Below are 10514 nucleotides of genomic sequence, written 5' to 3'. Positions count from 1 at the left end.
TTGAGCGTTTGAATCTAATTCTTCTGTCGTGTGTTGATAAAGTGACGTAAGAATTCTTCAAGCATGATGTTAAATTTTTTGCTTTATCCATCTGTTTGGGGTGGTAGCTTGAAGAGATGTTTAGGTTGGACCCCAATAACTTAAATAGCTTAGTCTAGAAGGTTCCCATAAATCTTCCATCACAGTCTCAGATGATACTCGTGGGAATGTTTTGGAATGCCCCCACACTTTGACAATGTTTTGGAAGGTTCCCATAAATCTGACCACTAATCTTTTCAAATGCTACCTTTCACTGAATCGAAGTGAATTTGGGTTTGTTATAAGGTGGATCGTATCAATAGTCTTATCATGAGAACACACTCAACCTTATCCATGTAGTCTACAACCTTTAAGTTATAATTTGAACATGATCCTCTCGTAGGTTAACTACATACTATTCAAGATTACATCAGTAATCTTGGATTTTTCATGTGAGGATATATGGGATGTGTGTAGAGAAATCCTACACATCCAATTTTTTCCGAATGGAAGTAAAAACCAAGACCATGTTATGATGTTTTATGAAATGATAGGTCTCAAACATCATTGCATGTGATTACATTTCTTAACCTCGGTAGTGGGGTTACTGATTATTTCATAAAATACTCAAGTCACGTGCTACTCTTATTTTTCAGGTAAAGGTAAGACATTTTTGCACTGTTGACTTGACGACTTCCTAGAGATGACCATGAGATTGTAATTAGGGGAGATACATTCATGTTATTTATAGCTATTTAGTTACATAACATTGTTTATTCTTTTCTTTTATTTATTTGAATTTTACATTATTTATTTTTCACTATATTAATTTAATGATTTTATTATAAACATTTAATTTCATTGCATCCTCTTTTAAAACTATTTTAAACGAATGTTTCCCCATGTTTAATCATGGATGTAGTGGTAACCTTGTTTTTAATAGGAAAATAGGCTCTTACATGCTAGCTTGATCATTATGCTCAGTTTAACTCCACCTATGGAGTCCCATAGCATCATAGAATTAATCATCTAATGACATCCATTAATCAAAATTTTGGGTACCAAATACTTTAAATTGACTAAAAAAAAAGAGTCACACTAACATTAAGCACTCACAAATACGTCATAGATATAACAGAAACGATTCAATATGATAAGATGGTGTCAAAAGCTCAAACTTGACGTGAATAATTCAATATGATAACATTAGCAACGTTACCTTGCACTCGTATGACAAAAGTATGAAAATTTATGTAAGAAAACCTCAATAGAGACGACATGTTCATTATTATAACTAGTTCATATCTAGGAAAATAATAGCGACAACCTAACTAAGAAATAAATCAACAGGTAACTAGGAGAAATAATTGCAATTTAACTATCATTCAAAAGAGTCCAAACAAGATGCCTACGACACTACAAGCCCTCCCTAAGACTTCCATGGCCTTTGCAGCGTTCACCGTCAGCCGTACATGGGGGCCTTGCCCTTACCTGAAAATATGGGTAGCACGTGGCTTGGGTATTATATAAAATAATCAGTAAGTTGTCCCACTGTTGGGGTTAAGCATACAACATACATTCAGAACACATGTCGGTCGCGTACAACACACAAACATAAGCACAAGTACCAAAAGAAAGAAAACGTGAGAGGGACCTGTCTTCCATTCCTTTCCATGGCCTTAGGCCCTTGCTTTGTCCAGGCAGGGTGGATGCATGGTAGCTCCCCATGCATGGCCCACATATGTAACCGTGGGCCCACCAAACGAGTTCGCATGCGAACTCCCTAGGCCTGGCTTGGTCGGGTATGTATGACATACAATACCGAACGTCATGGGAAAGGAGGGCCTACATGATATCATAGCGAGCATAATATCGAATGTACGCGTCCGTACCGTCATTAATATAACAGAGAAGTAACCCCGTGTACATAACACATAGCGTGCATGAGGTCCCTAAGGTTTACCTCCATGACATTATACATACAACGTTCCATCCCCTCACCGCATTACATAGCATAACTGGGTTAAACATCTAGTAAGCATATCGTAGCACACTAGTCATCACATTCATGGCATGCGAAGTTCTCATTACAATTGTGACATGTCAATCAAGCTCATGCATACATGGTAGCAAGTCATGGCACAAACATCACATACATAAACATGGCATACGTAGAATTTCATGACAAGAAACATGTAACCTAGCATACATCAACAACACACATGGTGCATGCAAGGGCCACAGGGCACACATCATCATACATATATAACTAACACCATCAGTAAGGTTACTTACCTCTTGGCCTTAGCCGAAGTTACTCGTGAAAGCTAACGTCCACGTCTAACTACCTCCTATGACACCACAATATACACTTAGCGTCCTTTCATGTGTAACCCAACCAAACCTTATGTCTAACTATCAAGGTAAGTTCCTATCATGATCTGTGTTAATAATTAAGAGTTACACTAACCTCAAATGCCTAAAAAGACGGCTACTAAGGTACTTAGGGTTTAATATGGGGACTCAAGGAATTAATATGCCCTTGTTGGCAAGGCATGCGTCACCGGAAATCTAGCGATTTTCGCCGAGATTTAAGGCGTTTTTTTTTTTCTTTTTCTTCTTCCTTCCTTTTGAAACCCTTGTCGTTACAGACCATCTAGAATAAGTATAAAAAAAACACCTACTTGTAGGCTCTAAAAAAACTTCTCATATTTATTGTTTCTTATGTTATGTGCTCCTCAAATATGTTATGTGCTCCTTCAGGATCCTAAAATTGGTGAAGTCCATGAGTTTAATTCATATCTAGTTCTTTCCAGCTATTAAAATTCATATCTATCCCTCTCAAGACTCCAAGAATTCATATCTATCCTTTCTGGCTCTTAAGGTTTAATACCTTACTTACTCCTATTCCAAGGGTAAGTCAAGGTGCATTCAGATTTGGATGCACTTAGCCTCTAGTTTCCTACTCCCCAAGGTTCATTACGTCATTGCATTTCTCATGCATAAGGTGAGGTGCCCTCGTATGTTTTGAACTCAAAGGTAATCTAATAGATATGGAAGAGTCATCACTCGCAATAGATGATTTTTTAATGTACCTGTAACTCCATACATGTCTTCTACTAAGCACTAGCCAGAACCTCCCTTAATGGCATTTAACAATACTCCTTCCTCCTATGCCATTCTAGGCCAGAATAGTGCAAGATCGGCTTTCCACTAGGCACAACCAGAACTTCCTCTTTAGTACTCTCTAATATACCCTGGTCCTAAGTGGGTGACATTGCATTCATATATGCAAAGTAGACACTCACCATTCGAGGTGAGTTCACGATTAAGGGTTCCACTCCAACAATCACTGCAAAGGCCTAGTTGACCCATGTTATCGTAACAGACCCTAAATGTGGCTCAAGGACCAAAGAAAGGTAGGTTATGACTCACTGATAAATCATACATATCCTTTAGGTCCTGTAGCATTTAGTCCATAAATAAATTAGGCATATCCAGATATTCTTGCCTCCTAACATGCTTCTAGGAGCATAATTGATCTACAAACATACATACATGCATATCAAGTAAAATATGGTAAAACATAGCATGTCATAAGCCTAATGAAGTATTCAAATCAATCCGACTCAAGTTTCAAATAACGAAACTCCTAAACGTGCATATCAAGCTAAAATAACTAATCCATTTCCATACTTAACTCATCCATAAATCATGTTAATAATCCTAATGGGTTCCTACAAGTATTACTTGCTTAAAAGTCTAAACGATGACTTACTTAGTGGTTGATTTTCGAGGCTTTAATAATCTTTTAGGTCCTACCTTAAGAGAAAGAGGCTAAAATAGGGTTAAAATGGTGTAAACATGTAAAAATAAGATTTCTAGTTCGGTTGGACCAAAATCGATCCAATCGAACCGGTTGGGTCCAGTTTAAATGATTGAGTTCGGACTGGTTCACTTGGATCAGTCCTTCTTTCTTGCATGATTTGCTCACCCAACAACGTTGTTTCTCCCTTTGTCAATTTTCATTCTATAGACCACGGTTGCTCTTGTGATCTTCAAGAAACCTGTATATCTCCTCAAGCTAAATGAATACACATAAGAATTATCCCAATTTCGTTAAGAATCAACGGAGATACCCGCGTCCAAAGTTTTCCAGAATACCAAAACGGCTCACCTCTGAATCTCTATTTGAGTTTGTTGCCACCAACCTTAGCATACACAAATCGTGAGATTTGGTGTACCAAAGATGGGAATTTAGTGTCTGAAGATCACGTTCCTACTTCCTCCTTCACTCTACAATTTCCTCGCACACAATTTTAGGATGAAATACCTTCAAAATTGTTTGCTACCTTTCATGAAAATCTAGGTGAATTTGGGTTTGTACTCTAAACCCTTAAAGTTACTATTTGAACATGATCTTCCATTACTTATTATTCAAGATTACATTAATAATCTTGGATTTTTTTTGTGAGGGTACATGGGATATGTGTAGAGACATACTACACATCGAATTTTTTCAAGTAAACACCAAGACCATGTTATGATACTTTATGAAATGATAGGTCCCAAACATCATTGTATGTGATTGCATTTCTTGACGTCAGTAGTGAGGTTACTTACTAATTATTTCTTAAAATATTCAAGTCAAGTGCTACTCTTAATTTTTAGGTAAAGATAAGACACTTCTGCACAGTTGACGACGCTGTAATGATGACCATGAAACTGAAATTAGGGTAGATACATCCATATTATTTGTAGCCCTTTAGTAGATCAACGTTGTTTTATTTTTTATTTGAATTTCATGTTATTTATTTTTCACTATATTGATTTAATTAATAATTGATGTTTTGAGGATAACAAACCTACACTTAAGTATTAAAAACAATCAGTATTTTGAATTATTCAGTGTAAGGTTGAGAATAACGACGCCTTTTTCAATTACTCAAATCAGAGCTAAAACGAAGAAGTTTCAATCGAAACAAGATACCCGATGTGATGATGTGGTGACAAAATTGACTGACAAAATTGATATCGTAGATCAATCAAAATATACACTTAAAACCAGGAAGAGTAACACATGGTGGAGTTTTTAATTACTTTTAAATAGAAATAAAATTATTTATATATCATTTGAATTATAAAAATAAATCGTCACTTACATTACTTTTATTAATATTTTTTTTTATTGTTATATTATTATATTTAAAAAAAATATAAATAATAAAAATGAGCTTGGAATGTTTTAATATTTACTTTTAAAAAATAAATAAAATATAAAACACAGGGTCTACTCTTATTTTTCTTTCAACTATAATTATAAAAATATCCAGTCAACCTTTCATTTTTTTTTAACTATAAATTAAAAAAAAAAATTATTGTAATAGTCTATATTAATTCCTATTTTTACCACCTCGACAATAATAGTCTGATTTACTTCAAAAAAAAAAAAAAAAAAAAGAAGAGAACTGGCCATTACCCAGATCTGATCAAGGTATATATTAAATCTTTGTTTTCTTTTATTCTATTTTTTTTAGAAATCAGAGCCAATTATAGTTAGATCTCCATTCAATTATTACAATGGTTTAGCTTTCATTTATATGAATTCTAACAAATCACCTCATGAATAGAAAACACTGAGATAAGGAAAGGTTTGGAAACAGAGATCCACTAGAAATTTGTAATACATGAGAACAGAATTAAAAGGCAAAACAAATAAAAAAAAAAGAAGATTAAGGAATTTAAAACCACCAACAAAGGTAAATATAAGAGAGTAGTAAATAAGGTAAATACAGAGTGAGAGTGTAAATACAAGAGAGTAGTAAATTCAGAATAACTTAAAATAACTGTATCTACTTTCTTATACACCAGTAACCATGAAAAATAAGATTTTAAATAAAAATATAATTATAGATATATAACATTTCAAGATTTTTCTTATACCACAGTAACCATGAAAAATAAAAAAAATAAGATTTTTAATAAAAATATAATTATAGATATATAACATTTTTAAGACTCATACAAATAGTACACCATGAAAAATAAGATTTTTAATAAAAATATAATTATAGATATAACATTTCAAAACTTTTAACCATGGACGGAGGATGGAGAAATGACAGCTGTACTAGGTTTAAAAAAAAAGGAAAGGCAGCCGAGAGAAGGAAAGAAGGAAGAAAAAAAGAAAGAAGGGAGAAAAGAAAAAAAAACGAAGAAGAAGACAGAGAAGAGGGTGGAGTGGTGGAAACGGAGCTTGAGGCACTCGTTAACAACGGTGGGCCGAACGGTTGAGGAAGGGAGTACACCGACGGTAAGTTCTAGTGGTGTGATTTTCGTTGTTGTTTTTCCCAAAACCTTAATACTTTTCACGGGATCGATGTACCTAGGTTGTTGTCAAGGGAAGTTGGTGGGTCCTTGTGAAGAAGAAGACATAGGGTGTTGAGAGGAAAGAAAGATCAAGAAGGAGGTGGGAAGAAGAGGCTAAAAACTGAGGGGGCACGATCTGACCCGACCCGACCCACCTGTATAGAACCGAAACTCGATTTGTTTTCCCATTTCACACCATCAGATTCGTCTTTATCTAGATCTAGGTACTTGACTCACACGTTCCATAAATGTTTTATTATAGGAAAATTCCAAGCTTAGTCAAGGGACACTTGAAGACTCGATAAAGTTTTGAGAAGTCTACGATCAGGTAAGTAACCATCTAGAGCAAGTTTTTAAGTAATTGCTTTTAGGAGTCGGTTTGGACTTGTGGCCAAACAGTTTAGTAATGTATGTAGGAATGGATATAGTTAGTTCATGGAGGTGGTACTTCAATAATGTGTGTGGCTGTACTTTGGTTGTTGTTATGGTTATTTAGTTTCGTTGGCCTGAATATGAAATTTCGTATAAGCATATGAAATGGTATGTTTTTATGTTGAGCTAGATGGTTATTATGGTTATTATGTGACTTAGCATGGCGACCTATCGTCGCCGTGGTTCTTTGTTAGGCATTGGGCGTGGGGCTTGGGTAGCCCATTGCTACTCTTTGAGTGTTGAGTGAATTATTAGGTGCTAGTAATTATAAGTTAGGAAGCACATAATGACAGTGTACCATTTTCGTAGTCACCCACAATGGGTTGAGGGTAATCATAATATATTACTGTGATAAGAGGTGCTTAGTGGGATGAGCAATGACCTTTTATTGATCCAGTCGAGCGGCATAAGACAGGTAGTTACTGTTCCTAAGACAGGTAGTTTTACTGATTTGAGCCGACAAGGGCGTAAGACAGGTAGTGACTGACCCGACCTTGCGAGGCACAATGGCAGGTAGTTACTAATCTTAGGAACAGTTGGATGTTGCCAGGCACCCCTAAGTCTCTGACTGGTGACTATTCGAGCTCAGGACTTAGAATCCCGTGAATAGGGCTAAGATCGACAAGAGCTTACGAGCAAGTTGCTTACTGGGTATTGTTTGTATACTCACTTTGTGTTGTTTGCTATTTTTCAAGAGAAAAGTAGATCTGGGTCGGTGGCGGGGATGTGTGGAGTCGTGCAGCTACAAAAGGGGGCCCTTAGATTGAGTCCTCTTCTCCCATGTCGTTTTGGTTATGATTTTTGACGTTTTTTGAAAACCTGCTATATTTTGTAACCGTGTTTTTTATGTGACCTCGCAGATCTTCGTTACATGTTTTATATACATATATTTTTTTTGAAATGGATATCAGGCAACTTTTAACTTACCGTCCCCTGTTCAAACTACATGAAGTGTTGAATTTTTTTTTTTTTACTCCTGAGTCCACGTGGCGACTCGTGATTCGGTATTTTTCGAAGATTGGTCGTTACAAAATTACAAAAATAATTTTCTAGAGTTCAAACCTGGACCAATGTAAATTACAGAAATAATTTTCTAGAGTTCAAACCTGATACTAATGTCATGGGCTCATATAGGTTGTCTCGGTTTTCAAAGGACAGAATCAAACATTCATTAAAGAAATATTCGTGACAACAACTTAAGTAGCCAGGTAAGTGACTTACTATCAACATGATTATATTTGATGTTGACACGTGCCTTGTGGTTTTGCATGTGTCATATATATTGATATGTGTGAATTATCTGTGGATCGATATGCTTCCTATATGTTATGTATATGTTATAATATGTGAATTGTATGATAATAATTACGGTACGATGTGTTCAAGGATATGTTTGAGATAGGATACAAAAAGGATGCACAAAACGAAATGTAACGATAGGAGTAAAATACGTTCATGAAACATTAAGGTTAGGTTACATACCGGAGTGATATGAATAAGAGAGATTGATGGAAGATTATAGTTAAGTTACGGGTAGAAAGGGCTAGGTTTGTGATAGATTGATAGAATGATAGCGTTAGGTTAAGTTCTTGTAATGATATGACTAAGGTACGTTCACGTAATGATATGTCTGTGATAGGTATAAGAACGTTAAGGCTATGATAAGTTAGAGAACGATATGACTATGAAGTGTTTACATTATGACTTGTTTATGATATGATACATTGTGATGCAATATGTCATGGTATGATGTGTATATGATGAAATGTTATGTTAAAAGCATAGAATGTTTTGTAGGTCTCTTAAATTGTGTGTATACAGCATGATATGAATGACATGAAATTACGATAAATGACATGAAATATAACCCTGTTGGATTTATGTATGATTTGAGAACTGAAGAATGAGAAACGATATGATATGAATGATGAACGATATTTGAAACGATATGAAAAATAATATGATATGTACATAATGCTAGCGGGGTTGTATTAAAAGATAATGAAGATGGAAAAGTTTTGGGACCTCCTGCATTATGTGTGCTCATGCATTTGGGGGATACCCCTAACCCATCATGAGGGAGCGGACGCGTACATCCAATGGCAGGACAACGATTGTTATGCTTTGCATAGCGCTGCCGTGATGGTTACTAGTTCTAACGGTTTCCGGTATAAGGGGCTCCTAGAGTATGCCCACCGGCTAAGGAAAGTGCCACAGCGGTGTGCGAACTAGCTGGTGAGCCCATACTCGCATGTACGGCTGACGACAACATCGCAACTCAAGACCATGACACATGCGTAGGATAGTGGTATTTATTTTCTTTGACTTAGGCTAGAATAGAATGTTTTTAACTTAAACTCCTATTCCTTTTATTTAGTCTTTCTTGTGTCGTTTTAAAGATGTTTTCGAAACACGTAAGTCCATGACTGTGTTTTAAGATAAAGGTTATGTTCTATCGAATTTAAATGAAGTTTTTCGCATTTAATTTTTATGGTACGTATACAGTAGCAACCTTAAATTAAGTAGAAAATTTCGGGTCTTACAGAATAAGTGTAGAAATGGGAATTAATATGGACCACTAAAACATGTATTATTAAAATAATTTTTTTTAAAATTATCATTAAAAAAAAAAAAATAGAGTTTTATTGAGGGGAGAAATAAAAGGTAAATCATTTTAACTATGTTTATATTTGTGATTTAAAAGAGAAATAAGAGGTAGATGAGGTGTTTTATATATATTTTATTATTATTTTTTAAATAAATATTAAAACATTTCAAATTCATTTTTATTATTGATATTTTTTAAAATATATTAATAATATAATAATAAATATTAATAAAAATAATGTGAGATCTATTTTTATAATTCAAATGATGTATAAATAATTTTCGTACTTGAATTTTATTGAAGAGCATATTCTCTCCCGATATTAATGTCTCACTAAATTATCAAACATCACAAGAACCAAGTGATTCATAAATTATAAAAGTGAGCATATTTTTTTTTTAATTTTCTCTTTCTTTGGAATCATATAAAAGAACATAAATAATAATAAATTAAGAATGAAATAATGGCTCAATTATCACAACGAATAATACGTGCATGAATGGATTAACGAGATTCCCACTGTCTTTGTCTACTATCCAGCGAAACCACAGCCAAGGGAACGGGCTTGGCAGAATCAGCGAGGAAAGAAGACCCTGTTGAGCTTGATTCTAGTCCGACTTTGTGAAATGACTTTTGAGGTTAAGGCCCGGGGCCCTACCTGGCCCTTCAACAAGCCTATCTTGTCCTTCATGTCTATGCTGATGTCTCTGTTATGCTTATGTCTCAACATATATCTTCAATACCCACTTTGCGTGGTGGTGTGTTGGATGATGCATCGTCCTCCTCGATCGCATCATGGCATTCTTCTATGTTGGCCCGCATATGGCCAGATGGGGCGTCTCTTGAGGGACGCCCCTTTACTTGTCATGGCGTGAGGGTACTCTCTTCATACTATGGTTGTGACATTCTCCTCCACTTAACTTAGTCATCGTCCTCGATGACTTACTCGAGTCACAATCATATTGCAAAATGTAACATTCTCTCCCACTTAATTTTGTCATCGTCCTCGATGACTTTCTCGGGTGCATTCGCCCCACCTATTGTGAAATTGCTTAAGTCTGTTTTTGCAAAAAAAAAAAAAAAAAAA

The 10514-nt window shown here is 35.2% G+C and overlaps 2 long non-coding RNA genes across 2 annotated transcripts in view; both read left to right on the top strand.

Annotated features, from left to right (window-relative positions):
* The first annotated feature begins 6236 nt into the window (after nucleotides 1-6236).
* On the top strand, nucleotides 6237-8068 carry LOC111473134. Its single transcript, XR_002715556.1, has 4 exons — nucleotides 6237-6331; nucleotides 6408-6544; nucleotides 6650-6715; nucleotides 7954-8068. It is a non-coding gene; the product is annotated as an uncharacterized LOC111473134 (long non-coding RNA).
* Nucleotides 8069-8258: 190 nt separating this feature from the next.
* The window catches only part of LOC111473138, a 4882-nt gene continuing 2626 nt past the window's right edge, over nucleotides 8259-10514 (top strand). Inside the window, exons 1-2 of the long non-coding RNA XR_002715559.1 lie at nucleotides 8259-8270; nucleotides 9539-9543. This is a non-coding gene — a long non-coding RNA (uncharacterized LOC111473138). The remainder of the gene's footprint in view (nucleotides 8271-9538; nucleotides 9544-10514) is intronic.

Source organism: Cucurbita maxima, unplaced genomic scaffold (genome assembly GCF_002738345.1).
Source record: "Cucurbita maxima cultivar Rimu unplaced genomic scaffold, Cmax_1.0 Cma_Scf00104, whole genome shotgun sequence".
Lineage (NCBI taxonomy): Eukaryota > Viridiplantae > Streptophyta > Magnoliopsida > Cucurbitales > Cucurbitaceae > Cucurbita > Cucurbita maxima.
The sequence above is the reverse complement of the archived record's forward strand: the minus strand, read 5'-3'. Positions and strand labels throughout refer to the sequence as shown.